The sequence below is a fragment of the Globicephala melas genome, chromosome 3 (genome assembly GCF_963455315.2).
Source record: "Globicephala melas chromosome 3, mGloMel1.2, whole genome shotgun sequence".
Taxonomy (NCBI): Eukaryota; Metazoa; Chordata; class Mammalia; order Artiodactyla; family Delphinidae; genus Globicephala; species Globicephala melas.
The window spans coordinates 137,837,256-137,853,827 of record NC_083316.1 but is presented as its reverse complement, the minus strand read 5'-3'; the positions used below and the strand labels follow the sequence as shown (position 1 = coordinate 137,853,827).

The 16,572-nt window shown below is 35.0% G+C and overlaps 2 long non-coding RNA genes and 1 other non-coding gene across 6 annotated transcripts in view; 2 read left to right on the top strand and 1 right to left on the bottom strand.

The window, feature by feature from the left end:
• LOC115844288 (uncharacterized) overlaps positions 1–7,182 on the bottom strand; it is a 34,797-nt gene extending 27,615 nt beyond the window's left edge. For 2 of the 4 annotated variants that reach the window (XR_009563316.1, XR_009563314.1), the window contains exons 1-3: positions 7,035–7,182; positions 4,742–4,894; positions 4,305–4,382 (exon numbers count right to left, since the gene is read on the bottom strand). This is a non-coding gene — a long non-coding RNA (uncharacterized lncRNA). Of the gene's footprint in view, positions 1–4,304; positions 4,383–4,741; positions 4,895–6,838; positions 6,968–7,034 lie in introns of those variants that run through there. The other 2 variants (XR_009563315.1, XR_009563317.1) reach the window with 2 other exon arrangements.
• LOC132597026 (uncharacterized) overlaps positions 1–16,572 on the top strand; it is a 256,998-nt gene that overhangs the window by 165,807 nt on the left and 74,619 nt on the right. The gene's annotated exons all lie outside the window — the stretch shown is intronic.
• LOC115844299 (U1 spliceosomal RNA) lies at positions 4,734–4,897 on the top strand. Its single transcript, XR_004036068.1, has one exon. It is a non-coding gene; the product is annotated as a U1 spliceosomal RNA (small nuclear RNA).

Here is a 16,572-nt window from a genome sequence, read left to right as displayed (position 1 = left end):
AAATTTTTATATTGAGCTGGCTACTAAATAAGTGAAATAAGTTTCTTTAAACCCTGCTGCAAACAATAATTCTATCTTTGAGTACTTTTTTTAAGTAACATAACTGGTACTTTATGCACAGGTATTTAAATGATGTCGTTTTGGCCACTGATATGCCATGGATTAATTCAGTTAACTCACTACTAAAGATCTACTTGAAGTCTGCTTAGTGAGTACTACTGAAATTCTAATCATAACACTCATGGGGATAATTTTATTCTCCAAGTAGCAAAAATGTTTATAAAATGAGCTAAATAAAAAGATAAAAAATGGGCAGCTAATTTTTGAATATTTCTAATTATCAGGTTAAATTTGTATTCAACACGTTTTTCTTAAGTAATGGTGTAAAATCTAGAATATGACCATATAATTAATCATTTGTTCTTTAAATGCAAGCATTATTCAGAAAATTAGTAACTATGATAAAAAATCCAAACCTTTTACTAATTTTAGTGAAAAACAAATTTTAATAAAACAGTATAATATACTAAATATAAAAGCATATAAAAGCTGAATATAGTTTTTGGTATGGTTATTCTTTAGCATTTTTTTCAAAACAAAACATTTGTTTCATTTGATGTTGATAATTAATTTACCTGAATTGTAATTTACTAAGATAAATTGATATATAAGAAAATAGTACCTAAGAAAACTGTTTTCTTAAGCAGAGAGAGAAATTCACACACACACACACACACACACACACAAAATATTGGAATCAATATATATTTTTTAAATAGGTGAAAAAGCATCCATACATCCTCTGACATTTTCTTCTATGCTCAGATTATCATGGATGACTGTATTATTTATTATGTATTTTTTCTTATCTCATTATTCATTTATTTGAAAAGGTAATAGATGCTCATAGTCTATAATTTGAAAGCAAAAAAGTCATTCAATAAAAAAAGAAGTTCCTCTCACATTTTTGCTCCCTGGCCCTCCAGTACCACTATCCACTGACTACTAACTTTCCTAGTTTCTTGAATACCCTGCCAGTAGTCTGTGCATATATATAAGAACATAGAGATACATGGCCTCTAGCATGTAACACAACTGTAACCTACTATAAACATTTTTCTTCACCTTGCTCTTATATATTTTGGCAATTCTGTATCACTCAGTGGAAATTACCCAGTCCTTTTAAGCTACTGCATAGCTTAATGTTGCATGAACATACATTACTTATTTGACTAGGTCCTTGTTTATGAATATTTTTTGTTATTTTCCGTTCTTTTCTATCACCGAGCTACCATATTGAAATTCTTCGATACACATCCATGGGTAAATCTTTTGGATACATTTGTAGGAATAGAATTTCTGATGCAGGCATATGCATTTCAAATTTTTAAAAATGTCATTTAGTTGTGTTCCATGGTGGTTGGAACCATTTATGTTCCATAGTAATCAAAGGTAAATGTGCCTTTTTCACCTATATCCTATCTGATATGGTTATTTATTAAACTTTCTTAGCTTTGTCAATCAGGCAGTTTAAAAATGTCAACTTTTGGATTTCAATTTGGATTTCTTACATTATGAGTGAGGCTGAACATTTTTCTCAAAGGTTTAAAATTACTTACATTACTTTTCTTTGAGCTGTATTCTTGCCATATACTCATTTTTTCCTACTGAATGTTTTATATTTTTATTGTTTTGTAAGAGCAACTTATACATTAAGGAGATAAATCCTTCAATATTTGGTGGAAAATAATTTCTTCCAATTTGTCCAGTGTTTTTGGCTTTTTAGTCTGTATGTCTGTATATATATCTTTTCCCAAGTAGAGAAATGTTTTCCCCGTGTATTCGAGTTTATTGATAACTTTTGAAAGTAGTTTTTGAGCCATATTTAGAAAAACTTTCCCACTCTGAGATGTTTAAGAAAAAAAATATCCAGTGTTTTGTGTTTTTTTCTTTACCTTTAAATCTTTGATTTGACTGATACTGATTTTCATAGAAGGAATGAGGTAAAGAATTAATTTCATACTCTATAGATGGGCTCTTCAGATAGTAAGGTGGGCCTATGATTAATGGGAAGAAATAGCACATTGTCAGAGATGCTCACACAATATAGAAATAAAAAAAGATTCCCTCCCATGTCATGAGTGGACACAGCACTTCTCACAGGAGCCTTCTCTGTCCCTCAGAGTCTTGAAGATGTCAGGCAGCTGTGGGTGATTTCCTGCTCAACTTACTAGGGCCTGCTGGGCCTGGAAAGCTGAGTTATTGCCCTAACAAAGCCACCGTTTACTTGTGGCCTTCATTATCAGTCCAAGAAAATTTATGAAAATATGTAGAGACATCCAAGTTCCTGTATAAGCTCTGTGTCAGGAGGTCCCTATTCTCACCAGGGGGAGAAAAGGGAGTTCAAGTACCCAGGTGTTCTGAAAACTAACTCATCATTCTAAAAATCCACTTTTCAGTTTCCCATCTTCCTCAATGGAATATGTTGACTGTAACTTTTTCCAATTATTTGAAATGACTTGAATCAAATGCAAAATTTCTGTGTATCTTTAAATTGATTTTGAACTCTTTTCTGTTTCTTTTTTTTTTTTTTTAATCTTGTTCTGCTTCCGGACCAGACTACTTTAACTATGGTAGCTTTCTATTATATTTTCCAAACAATATTGCTAGGCTTTCCTCCTTATTCTTCTTTTTTTAGGAGTCTTCATCCTGTGCCTGTATATTTGTGTATGTGTGTAGATTTTTTAAAGATAGACTAAAGATGCTAATCTCAATATTTTATATAAGAAAACTGAATATCAAAGAAAATGACTTACACCAATTCATATAACTGATAAGTGCCAGAACAGGGATTTGAACTCAGTTTGTCTTATTCCCAAATCTAAACAGTGAGTCTTTACATAAATAATAATGCCAGAGATCCTAGGATTTTGAGGGAATTTTCTAAACAAACTTCCTGCAGTGTAGTGAGAGCAGATATGGGGCAGGGCACAAGGTGAAGTCTAAGTTTTTGTGGAGAGCTGACTATGGAGAAGCTTTTATTACGGGAAAGAACTGCCAAAAAAGGAGCTGTCAATCTTGATAAAACCCCATCATATGGGTGAGAAGGTGTGGTGTCCTAGACCAAGGCTCATTAAAATTGGAGGGCAATTGAGGAAGTCAAAGTAAATGATGTAGTGCTTGATTTCAGCAGTTTGTAATCTTAATAATGAAACTGACATTAGTCCAACTCTGTTATATGTATAGTTCACATGTAGACATATGTATGCATGTGTGTGTATAATATATACACACAGTCAAGTGACTTCATTATTTATTTTTGAAAATATTAGAAAGTGAATAGTAGGTTGGGTGAAGTTATAGAATAGAATAGAAAAATCAAGCAACCATTCACAGAGGAAATAACTATGTATGTAATTCAGTACAACCATAAATCCTGCTCTGTGTAATCCCAGGTGATCTCATAAGAAATTGGATTTTGCTATGGAGAAATCCTCACTCACTTTCCACAACACACTGTGTTTAGGTGTGTGGCTTAGAGTAGGATGTAGGAGACTTGAACATTTAAAATGTTAGGGGTGATAAGGACCTGGGAGAGAGGTACCAGCAGGGTAGGCACTCCATGGGTAGATGAGGGGACTTGATAGACCTCAGGGCAGAACACCTCAAAGGACATGGAAGACAAACAGTTACTAAGAGAGGTTGTTAAATTATTTACCATGGGATGTGCTAGCACTACACTCTTGCTTTGTCACTCTTATGATATATTTAATTGAGGATATATTGCTCAGTCGTGTGTGTGTTTGTTTGTTTTTTTGTGGAAGTGGGGTTTGGGGGTAAACTTCAAGTTGGGACTGGGTTCTATGTCTGGGTTGATCCAAAGAACGACCAGATTTTGTAGGGCAGCTGGAGTTAAAAGAAGAAATTCTGAGAGTAAAGACATGGGGATGAGCAAAAATTCCTGCAAAAACTCCAGTCTTTGACGACCTTGAAAATGATGGGGTCATTTCCAAGAACTCAAGGAGTAAAGCTGCACCCAGCTAATATTTGGCTGTATGTGGAAGAAACAGTAGATCCTATTAAGGTTCTTAATCCATACTATTGTATCAGATCAGAAAGGTACAATTCTGGCCTCTTTACCGAATCACCTTTCCCTCCTTAGACACCCTTCTGAGGGTTCAGGAGCAGACTCCATAACCAAGGTTTCCCAGTTCCTTGGAACAAATCATTAAGAAGTTCATGAGGAAGAAGTAATCACAAAGCAGATGCTGCCCACCATGAATAGTACTATTGCTAACCCATACCTGTGGATGCAAAAGGGCAGGTAGTTCTGAGATGGTCCCACTTTGATACTGGCCATAGACTTGCAGAGGCACATCAGACTGGGGAACAGAGGAAACATATTTTTCAGTCCTCTCTCCCTGCACCCAAAATAAAATCTGGCACAGTGTAGCTGAACTACACAGGTGGAGGAAAGGTAGGGCACACTCAATAGGCAAGAGTATAAATCCCTAAGTTTTAATTCCTGAGAAAGAGTTAGAGCGCTGATTTAGACCCAAAAGAACAAAAAGGGCTCATATTAGGAAAGCATTCAGAAGTGGATTCTGGGTTGGGGACCTCCCTTGCCAGAGTGAAGTTAAGCTTCACTCTGGTGCCCAGGACAGAGACCTTCTTGAGAAAGACACCTCAGATCCTTCCCCATAAGGAACAGGATCTTCAAAAAAGTAAACCCCATACTTACCTGGCAGGGGAAATACCATGATCACGAAGGTGGTTTTCCCAGGGCAAGGCTTATCCATTGCACTCCGGATGTGCTGACCCCTGTGATTTCCCCAAATGTGGGAAACTCGACTGCATAATTTGTGGTAGTGGGGGACTGCGTTTGCACTTTCCCCTAAGGAAAAAAAAAAAAAAAAAAGTAAACCCAGGCAAAGGATGAGACATTTGTTACAGTGGATTTGTCTCAGGAGAAAGAAAAGTCAATAGGTCACTCAAAACAAACTAGTACCAACCTCTGAGCAGAGCCCAGGCAGGCCCTGATCCAAACAGTCTGGTCTTGCGATAGTGGAGATACTGAAGGCCAGGATCAATGCCAGTCATGAACCTGACCTTACAGAATGGACTGGGTCTAAGTTGTGGACTTCATGTAAGGGAACGTAGTCAACACAAAAAAGTCCTTCAGGCCCAGGTGGGACCCATAGCTAAATATTGCTGTGATTGCAGGCCCCCTTCCTTCCTAACGCAAAGCTGAGAGACAAAGGCCAGTCCTCAGAACTAAACAGGTTCTTCGAGCATGAAAATCCTGAGGGAGCAGCAAGCAGGTCAGATACAAGTGCAGACTTCCTACAAGTGTCGAAGATGTCAAGAACCAGTAACTGTGCCCTTCCATGCCTCCCAGAGAGCCTTGGATGTTAGGTTCCTCAGGTTTCCTATGTCACTGCTCTGGGCAGTGTCTTCTGGGTTGTGTCACATATAGTTTGTCTGTTTTACCCTCCAACAGAAAAAAAATCCTTTCAAAGAGAAAATTTAGACCATAAAAACAAAATATTTTATGCTAGCAAATTCTATAAGAATGGACTTGAGGACACGGGGAAGGGGAAGCTGGGATGAAGTGAGAGAGTGGCATGGACATATACACACTACCAAATGTAAAATAGCTAGCTAGTGGGAAGCAGCCGCATAGCACAGGGAGATCAGCTTGGTGCTTTGTGACCACCTAGAGGGGTGGGATAGGGAGGGTGGGAGGAAGACGCAAGAGGGAGGTGATATGGGGATATATGTATACATATAGCTGATTCACTTTGTTATACAGCAGAAACTAAAACAACATTTTAAAGCGATTATACTCTAATAAAGATGTTAACATAAAATTTAAAGAAAAAGTGTGGTCCCTGTTTAACCTAACCCCCAATATTTTCCTTTGTAATAGATTTGTTTCTTCTAATAGGAGGATGGTGTCTTCTGTTTCTGCCACACTTTAGGGTTGAAGTTTATGGCATCCAAGTAGCTCAGGCAAAAAGAAGAAAGGTGCTAGTTTCAGCTGCTGTTGAGTTTCTGCTTTGGCTGCTAAGAGGAGATGCTGCTCATGGAGGGAGGGTGACAAGGACGTTGAACACCCCACTACCGTGCTGGTTCTATTATTTGCACCTTCTCAGATATCCTATTTTTTAAAAATACATGGTATATTCATAATATATAATTTGTTACTAGTGAAAACATACAAATGGACAAATTACTATAAAAACCTTCAAGTCTTTTGAAATTAAAAAAATAATAAACCTGAGTCCCAGGTCCTGGCTTAAGAATCCCTTCTCCTGTTCCCCGGTTTCTGAACTCTATGTAGCTTCAGATAACAAGATTAAAGTTTAATAGGATGCAATGTTCCCCAAAAAGACTCCTGGAGAACTGAGAGGAAAGTAGCCTCACATATCAGGAAAGGGAACATTGCAAATATAGGAAGGCTAAGAATTGAATTCTGAAGATGGGGGAGAAATTCATGTTCCTGATTCTCTTGGTGGGGATAGCTGGCATCTACACCCAAGGCCTGTCTTCCCTTCCTGAGGAAGGGTTATTCTGAACTGCTGTTAGTTATTTACAATTTACAGGGCTGTACAATAGCTCTAATAGAAACAGAATCCGATAACACAGAAAGATTTGTTTCAGTTGAAGAATAGATGTTTTCCGTTGAAGAATAGATTTTTTCCCTATAGTCTTCTCCCTTATGATAGAAAAAGAAAAACCATAGAAAGATGTTTTTGTTTGGTCACAAAATAAGGCTACCAGCTGTATTGGGTTTAACCTGGTTATTTGCATAAGAGCAGAAAAAGCGCAAACTTACCATGTAGGCCTTCTTAAGCTTGCTATGCCGGATGTTTTCGTGAAGAACCTCATATTGGACTGTAAAATCCTTTAAAAGTTTTTTATTTTTTACTATTTGAAGCTAGGACACAAACTCAAGAAATTCTTTCTTCAGATTTCACCTATTTTTTATATATATACATGCATATATATATATAAATTATTTGGGCACATACCTCTCTTTTGGAGGACCCCAATATCCAGTGTTACTGGCCTGCCTGGAAGTAACCTTGCTTACATCCTGTAAGCCAGATAGATACCAGACCACTTTTCCTGGGCAAGCTTTGTAAGAATTGGTTCCATAAAGCACCTTAAAGCGGCTGGGCAAACCCGATTATATGAGCATCGTTCTTAAACAGGATATTCCAGACAAGTCTTTGGTTGCATAACCAACATTTTCAATTATATCCTGGGAAAAAAGAGGACAGATTTTTAAAGAACCTATGGAAATAACTATACTACCATGAAAAGTAAAGAGATGGCAATTAGAGTTTCTGAATTTCTGGGTGTCAGTGAAAATGTATCTTAATTTTAAAAGTTTCACTTCAGCCTACCAGTGCAGTCTATTAAAATATTAAATCATTAGGACTTACAGATAGCTCCAAATTAAAGGCTTTATATGTGTTTGTATGTATAATAGATAACACAGGATATATATTAAATTTCATATTTGTTAATATATATTAAAATGTCAACAATATTTTTTAAAACCCACAATCATCCCTCATCAATTCATTTAGTCCTATGTAATTAATTCTTGTTGCAATGGATTTGGGTTAGCAGTCTCATGAATTCCATCACTTTTTAACTGCAGAGTTCTGGAAATTCTTATTCAGCATCCTTGTATGGTGTTAATGTTGTCTACAGGATGCCATCAGAAGCCTGTACTCAAAAGTCTATTCTTCCAAGTTCAAAATACCTGGAACAGTCCTTTTTCACAGAACTCTGGGACAGTCCTTTGAGTACAACAGGAACTCTAGCTTATAGCTACAGAACATTCAGAGAAGGATTGAAGTAAAACATACTCTATCTGTAGATGACAAAGATTTTAAATGGCTGGGGTTAGTTTATTACTGATAATTTTCAAAAGTGAAAAGTCTGATGACAGTTCATAACAAGAATAATATATGACAAGGAAATTAGACTGATGCTGTGGCATGTGGGGGGGAAAAAAAACAGATAATCAGGTCAGTCCAAAATAAGTTTTAGACAAAATGTCTTCTAAGCTTAATGATTAAGGATATTTTCAAAGGATTCAAGGAACATTACATCTGTTATAAAAATGAATACACAATTTTTATAAAGAAATATCTTGATACATAACATAATAATTCCAAAAGTTTAAAATATATATGTATACTATATATCAAGTCTTAAACAACAAAACAACAACAGAACTCAACGTTGTTAAAATCGATGTTTATGGTTAACTGAAAATCACTAGAAGATGCTAGAACCAAATTAAAGAAATGAGCTTACAGCCATATAAACATTTTAAATAATAACTTATGACTGCTAACACCATACTGTTTGCCTAATGTCATCAGGCAAGCCACCACCAGGACTCTGCTACATAGAGGAAAATGTGACAGAACTATTTCTTACTATGTTTTTTCAGTGTTTCTTAGGTTAAAACCTATTATAAAAAGCAAGGACATTGACTAATATCTGGAGATGTCTTATGAAACATGCCATCTCTATAATAGTTATATTGATAACATTTTAACTATATAAATTTAACCTATGGAAGACTGAGCAGCTTTCCCATTTGACGGTGCTTTCGAAGAGACTCATAAATAGTAATAAATCAAAAACACTATTTTTAGAGCTTCTCTTTTCATAAGAAGAAAAAATAAATCTGCTATTTTATAGGGTACCTCTATAGGAAATCTCAAAGATATTTTTAGGTGTAAAAGATAGCCTGAAAATTGTACTTTATTTTACATTTAAGATTTGAATTTAGGAAACTAAAATCAAATTTTTTAGGTGATTTGGAAATTTAATTTAGAACCGTAAGTGCCTGAGAAATTGTAATTGGCTACCCATTTGAAAATAATAATAAAAAAAAAACATATACAGTAATGTGATTGTAAATAATCTTAGGTCCTTCAAAATTGAGGAACCTTTATTTTTCTTAAACAAAAGACAATAAAATCAATATAAATCAAAGAAAATTATTCCAATGCGATACAGAATCTGTGCTATCATGTCAGATTGCAAAGAAAAGGAAAATAACTTTTCATACTGTTGGTTAAGGCAATAAACAGCAAACCAAGGAGGCAAGCCCATAAAAGTTGAGCAAGTTTCCTAAGATTTTAACACATAGATTTTCAGACTCATGTAGTACAGTAAGGCAAATAAAATTAATTTCCCAGTCTTGTCTGTTATTATGCTCTTTTGTATTCTGGAACAAACTTTAACTTAGAGCAGATCTCAGGGTGTGTGTGAGCTCAGAACTAACTTTATAATATCACTAATCTTATTAGTATCAGTAATTTATCATTGCTATCTTCAAATCAATAAATAAGCATTTAGTGAACTTCTTAGTTTCAATTTTCAGTACTAATTGGTAAATATCATTAATTATAACCCACCTACACATAAAAAGAAGAATTCTTTGGGATTCTCAGTAAGTTTGAAAAATGTAAAGAGATTTAGAGGGCAACAACAAAAAATTCTGAACCCAGTTTAGGATTACTTTGTTCAGGGGAAGAGATGAAGTGGATAATTAAGAATGTCTTGTCATACACTTTTATTTTAGAAGGCTTGCAGAGCTAATAAATACATGTAACACAACTTTCTCTATCTACTAACAACTGTATACAACTTCTTAAAATGGCAGAGATGGCAAAATAGCAAAAGAATCAAATATTCAGTAGCAGACTCAAAGATGCCTCTGTATAGTATATAAAAATAAGCAAAAGCATATAAACAAAATTATACTTAGAGATCAACCTTTTAGTATTCTGTTCTTACTTAGACATGATCTAGGCATCTAATGAATATCCATTCACTTAATTTAATATCAGTTCCAGGTTTAAGTCATCTGAAGATCTTGGAAGTTTTATTCAAGGTGACATACCATAAAAACAATTGCTGTTGAAATAAAGTTTTTTGAATAATGATTTAATTCAGCAAAACACAGATTTACACCTTTCAGTATCTTCAACATTAATTTGGTGTTATTTTAGCTTATTTGATCTGAAAATCTTTATAAATTTAGAAAAGCATACCTCAGTAGAATGTTTAAAAGTTTGTATCACATTTAACACTGATAACTCAGAGAAGACATAGCTGTTTTATTATACCAAAATTGTTAACTAATCGCATATGCCAAAGATTTACCTAAATTATATGAATTCGGATTCTTTAAATGTTTTTAAAAAATATTTCCTTAATCTAGCATATTTAAAGCATTAGAAATCAAACTTCCTTATTTTCTTGGGAGTTTAGAAATATTTTATTTATATATGTCCTTATTAACCTCTACAAGCCAATTGGTAACAATGCTCTTGTTACTAAAAAGACTTTGTAATGTAATATATTCCTACCATCTAGCAGTAAATGGAATACCTATATTCAATATTTTTATATATAAAATAGAAAGTGTTAAATACCCACAAAATAAGAGACGAAAGCTTTTCTGAATCACTGACATACAGGCATAGAAACAGAGATAAAGAGAGCTTACATCTTTAAATCTAAAATGTCAGCTGTGGGTCAATAGTAAAGACTGGAATACAAAAACTCACTGGTCCAGCTATTAAAGAGCTGTTCTCTTCCTGATGGGCATGAAATTCTCAATCGGTTTGAGCTCAAAACTGACATCTCAGTGGAAGACCTCCAAAGTTGTTAAAAGTGATTTTCAAAAAAAGAGTAAAATTGTGACTGTCATACAAATGTAAAATGAACACACGTTAAAGATTTTATTTCACTCATAGTAAAGGAACCAGACATATGTTATAGCCTATTTAAAGGTGAATTCAAAAGAACAGAAACACTTATAGATCAGGAATATTAAAATAAATGAGCAAATGGACACAATATTATTTTTTCCCCAGGTGTGGGGTACAGGTAGGGAGAATAGGGGGTTGGTCTCTCCACTCTAAACAACTCATTTGCATGTCTATAGACAAGATTTATTTTATATTTTGTATTGTTATCAGTGATCCATAACTTATAGAGTCATAAAATAACTCCTATAGAATCAGAATCAGGAAATGTTGAAGAGTATGCTACAATATATGTATAGTTTTCCACTGAAGCACAATTTTTTTCCTACAACATATTCAAGTAGTACTCAGGTCCCTCTGGCTTGGGCTAGATCTCTGAATCTCTCACTCATCACAAGACAGTCTATGTGTTAAGGGTTTTGGGAAAGGAGACCCTTTTTCCCCTGAAAATAATTGCTTTTTTTTAACACTTTTAAAGATAGTAGCCAGAATCTTTAGATTCAGAGCTGGGTGATCTTTGGATGAGGTTATGCTTTTGGAAGGTATTGGTATGTGGTACAGGGGTGGCTTAGGTAAAGCATTAAAAAAGGGGAGGCACAGCTTAAGGATCTTTACTAGCTGTGGGAAGAAACTTTAAACTGGACCTTTTTCTGTGGAGTCTCTGTCCAGTGCCTGGCTTTATGACTTTTATCGCAAGGGAAAGGAAACACCCAGACATCAATGTTGGAAATATGTAGCTTGAGGAAATTACTGATGTACAGTAACAAAGAAAAATTGAGACATAATGAGGAAAATGTTATGAGTAGAGTGAGTGAGGAGTTATGAACAAGAATAAGGAGGGGAAACGCTCAACCAGCTGGTTGGAAGGAGCGGGAATGTCCTCATCTTCCCTAATCAATTCTCTCAACTTGGTTCTTCATGAGGTTGATGTAGGCATGATGGGTTCCCTCCAGAGATACCATAGGTGAGCTCTGCACTTTTTGCTGAAGGTACTGTGATTATGGGGCTTGCCTAGGATCCTACTCATCCCTTTGAAGCGAAAGCTATCAAAGGCACCAAATGCTATTTCATCTTCATCCAGATCACCTATTGAAGGCCCTACCGTAGTGGTTGCAGACAAAGAAGAATTTAACAGGGTGGAAACCACCAAAGAAAGGGGCAGAGTTGGTGAAGGGGTCCTCATAAATAGTGTGGTAAAGAAAGACCCTGAAGCCTCCTGGCATACCATTGCCAGTCTTCACGCCTAGAGGGTTGGACAAGTTAGGGGCAGTGTGGCTCATGTTGACTTCATTGCAGTATTTTTACCCTACCCTAGCACCTGAGTGATTGGCTTAGAAAAGTAACGTTGGTTCTAATAACTAAGTATTTGCTTAGTTCTTGTCCCCAAAGTCTTCCTTGTAGTTTAGTTTAAGTAACTTTACTGCTTGTCTTCTGCTCCAAATCTCCTGAACTGTATACCTGTTTTGTCCCATCTGTAATTCCTTTACAAATTCTGGAGTTCTATTTCTAAATAATAACCATAATGATTGGTTCACAACCATCTGTTTCCAGACTTTTCTAATGTGTTGAGCTAGCAAGTGCTGGTACTGGGATTCCAGAGTCTGCATTCTTAAATACAACAATCTGACTATGATATTTCAATCTCCATGCCGTCTACTCTGCAGATAAAAGAGGAGAGAAAACTAGCACAGAATGAGCATCTGTTCTGTAGTTACTATAAGGTTTGATAAAACTTCCTCTAGTTACTGGTATACCTTATGACAGTTGACATTTCCATTTTAAAATACAAATTATTATGAATCAACTTATGTGAGAAACTCTATAACTTTCAATAATTAAAGTATACTGATTTTGCCTCCAGACAGAAGTGATGTATGCTTTTGTCTAAGTCAGTGAAAATATTGTTTTAGTCACTATGTCAGATGATTATTAATAAGAATAATCACCTAACCAAAATAGATTGGCTATAAATATGAAGCATCAAAAAATTCTATGCAAACACCTTTCTGGATTCCACTCCTAAGTTGTCACAGTGCTGCTTTGCTTCCAAATTGCCATCCACAAATTTTACTTAATATATTAAATCATTAGTTAATTAGTTAATCAGTTAACTGGTCACTAACTTCTAATGTGAATAAAAGTTGTACTTTTATTCTGTGAGAAAGGTAAGAGAATAGCCAGTTACTATACTGATAAGTTACCTTTCTAAGTATTAAGTGATGAGTCACAAGATGTTTCAGTTGTTAAAAGTAGAAATGAAGGGTTGGATGTATTTTTCCATTGGAAATGAACACTGAAATTTGATATAACTCACATCAATAATATGTACACATTTTTACACCTGTCTCTGTCAAAATTAATCGTATATAAGATTATTATTGTTGAATTAGGGCTGAAAAAATGAGGTGGGAATAGTCGTAAGGGTTTGGAGTGAGCTTTCTTAGATTACAACTCAGAATAATAGTGTCGTCCAAAGTTTCAGGATACAGAGGTAGGCCAGTATCACAGCACAGGAAAAATTAAGAATTCTATCATTGACTGTTCAGCACTATCTCAACCACACATGAAACCTAAGATTTCAAATAGCAGGATTCAGGGGAGGATTGAAAGCTCTTTCCCAAGGGAAGCCTGGTCATAGAAAGAGCCCCGTGGAGGCAGCCTGAGACACTGACATTGGATCATGGATAAGTTCACTAGTGGTGGAGAGGCAGTCCAGGCAAAGGGCACCTCAGGGGCAAGAGCAGTGACACAGGAATTAAGGCCGCATGGTCTGCAACATCCAGGAAGCCAGTCGTGCCAAACTGAGGTCAACTTTGCTTAATATATAGAAGTGAGAAGATTACTGCTTTGGGACAGCAAGCATTGGTTTGGGTTCCTGCTCTGTCTCTTTGGGCCAGTGATCTACCTAATTGAGCTTCAGTTTCTTCATTTGTAAAATGAAGATATTGATTGTATGATCCACAAAATGTTGTTTTCAGATTCTATTCAAACATAATCCCCAATTATTTTTCGTACAAAATGTTAATTATAGGGAGAAGAAACAAGCCAGTAGAATTCAGAATGAATTAGAACATATAACCTACTAAAGGTCACGTAAAACAAGGGATTTATCTTAGGATGTCTACTAGTTTTTCTTGCTTCAAGATTCCTACATTACCTATCTTAGTAATTCTTTTATTTCTTCATATATACAATTATAAACATGGCTTAATCTTCAGTTCCTTAAAGTCTCAACTGAAAACTACCTACGTCTCAATGACCTTCCTTGGTTGACCACCTCCTATTAAACAGGGCATCCAACTCTTAGCCTCCTCATTAAGATTTATTTTACTTTATAGTATATGACACCAACTAAAAATTTATGTGTTTGGTTATTGTTCCTCTTATCCCACTAAAATATTAACTCCCTCAGGGGAAAGACTTTCCCTGTTATTTTTCACTGTCACATCCCTTTTGCTTAGTTACTGCCAAATAATAGGGTATTCAAGAAATACTCATTAGTCTCCATGGGTTTGAGAAATCAAATGTTATCATATGGTCCACTTTAGAATAATTGACGTGAACATTCAAAATATGTTTTAATTAATTGAAATGTGCATAGATAAGCTATTTATCCAGTACTAATGGAGACAGCTTCCTCCAAGAAGTATCCTTAAAAATAAATATTTTTTGTGAAAAAGTTATCACATTTATGAAATTATATACAAGGATTTTATCAGTCCTTTCTTGAAATTCCCTCATTATTTATATAGAAACATCCTTATCAACCTACTCATCATGTCATTTTTAAACAACAAAAATGATGTTCTTAAACATAAAACCAATTTCACCTTTCCTTAAAGGTAAATATTAATAACAAACATGTATTGGAGACTAAATTATTAAGCTTTTTGGTGTTCTCCCAGTTTTTGCACAAGATAAATTAACTTCTTTTCTCTGTGGAATATTGCTGCCTAGAGTTAGGCATGCTCCTTTCTTTTCCAAGATGGTAAGTATAAATAATGTGCTCTGGCTATACATTTCTCCACTCCCCAATGTTTGTTTGACTTCTACAACTTAATGCGCTTCTCTGCAGTATTTCTAAGTGTAATTTGAAATCAAACTCTTCAGTTTTATTACTTTTCATACAGAATGAATAATTTTTATATTGATGGCATTTCTTTCTTTCTTTTCCTTCCTTCCTTCCTTCTTTCTTCCCTCCATTCCTTCCTTCCTCATTTCTCATGTTGAGTTGGAAGCAAATGAAAAGCAGATTGCAGATATATATAGGTATAAATACATAAATGATGTGAAAACCTTTTGGTAAGAAAGAAAAACAAAAAACAGGAGACAATACAGTGTTCCTGGAAACAGAATTGATCAAGGTAGACAAATATGGATAAGCACTAAGTTTGTGAGAGTGATTGTCCCTGGAGGGAGAGGAAGGGTAATAAGATGACAAGAAGTGCAAACAGGATGTGTATCTCATCTTTAATAATTTATTTTAGATAAACAGGTAAGGAGAGAGGGGATTGGAGAGGGAGAGAGACAGGGAGATATATGTGAAACAAATGTGAGAAAATATGTACAGTTGATGGTGGTTTCATGTATATTTTTTATTTCTATCCTTTGTACTTCTCTGCAATTTAAATGTCTTTTCTAAGTTAAAAATGGAAGTCATATTTTTATATTTATTGAGATGGAAAGATTAAAGAATAGAGAAAAAGATTTCAGTACTGAAAAATGACTTCTCGCCTTCCCAATCACCTTCTCCTCTCTATCAGTCACTTCGTATCTCCATTTTTTAAAAGTCCATGAAAAAAGAAAAAAAAAAGTCCAGAAATATTTACCAAAGTATTAATAACATTATTAATGAAACCATGAAATAGTTTCTTTCCCCTATTGTAATTGTCCTCTATAAAATATTTTGGCCATAAAAATGAAAAAAAAATAAAACTGCCAAAGAATATGAATGCCTTATAAAATTTGAATGCTACACTGCTATGTAGCAGTGTAGTTATTGGTAGGCTTTTATTACATAAGTATATCCTCTGATAACCAAATATTATGTACAGAAACCCTTGGATCTAAACAATGCTTTGATCCTTCCTCATGTGCATTGGTGTCAATTACAAAGAGGTTCCACTCTATTTGTTTTTGTCACATGCACCACAAGAAGTATGACCCATAATCAGGACTTACTGAAGGAAGAAAGATCAGAACTTTGTCCTCTCTTCTTTGAAGGAGTATATGCTTACTAGGTCTTCCATTGCCTTGAAAATCTTTATACCCTGAAGTATGACCCATTACAGTGTCTGGGATGAGACCAACCAGATCAGCACTGTTCCTCTGTAAGGGATTTATTAATTAAACAAAGTCCCCTAGGTGCAGGGATTCAGTGAGGAATAGGATGTATGTGGTCTTTTCCCTGAAGGATTTATATTAAATTGGACCGGAAGAGGGATGAATCCCTTAAATAGGTCAACAAATACATAAGAATTTCAGATTGTGAAAGTAGCCATAAAGAAAATAGTAATAGGTTAGAGAATGATGGGATGTGGGTAAAAGATAATTCAGGTTTTAATTAGGTTGTTTCTTTAGGTAGTTAGGTCAGACAAAAAGTTTCTGAGGAGGTGACATTTGAAATTAAAACAACATGTTAATTAAGAGAGAGTATGCTAACACATATATATGGAATCTAAAAAAAAAAAGGTTCTGAAGAACCTAGGGGTAGGACAGGAATAAAGACACAAGCGTAGAGAATGGACTTGAGGACATGGGG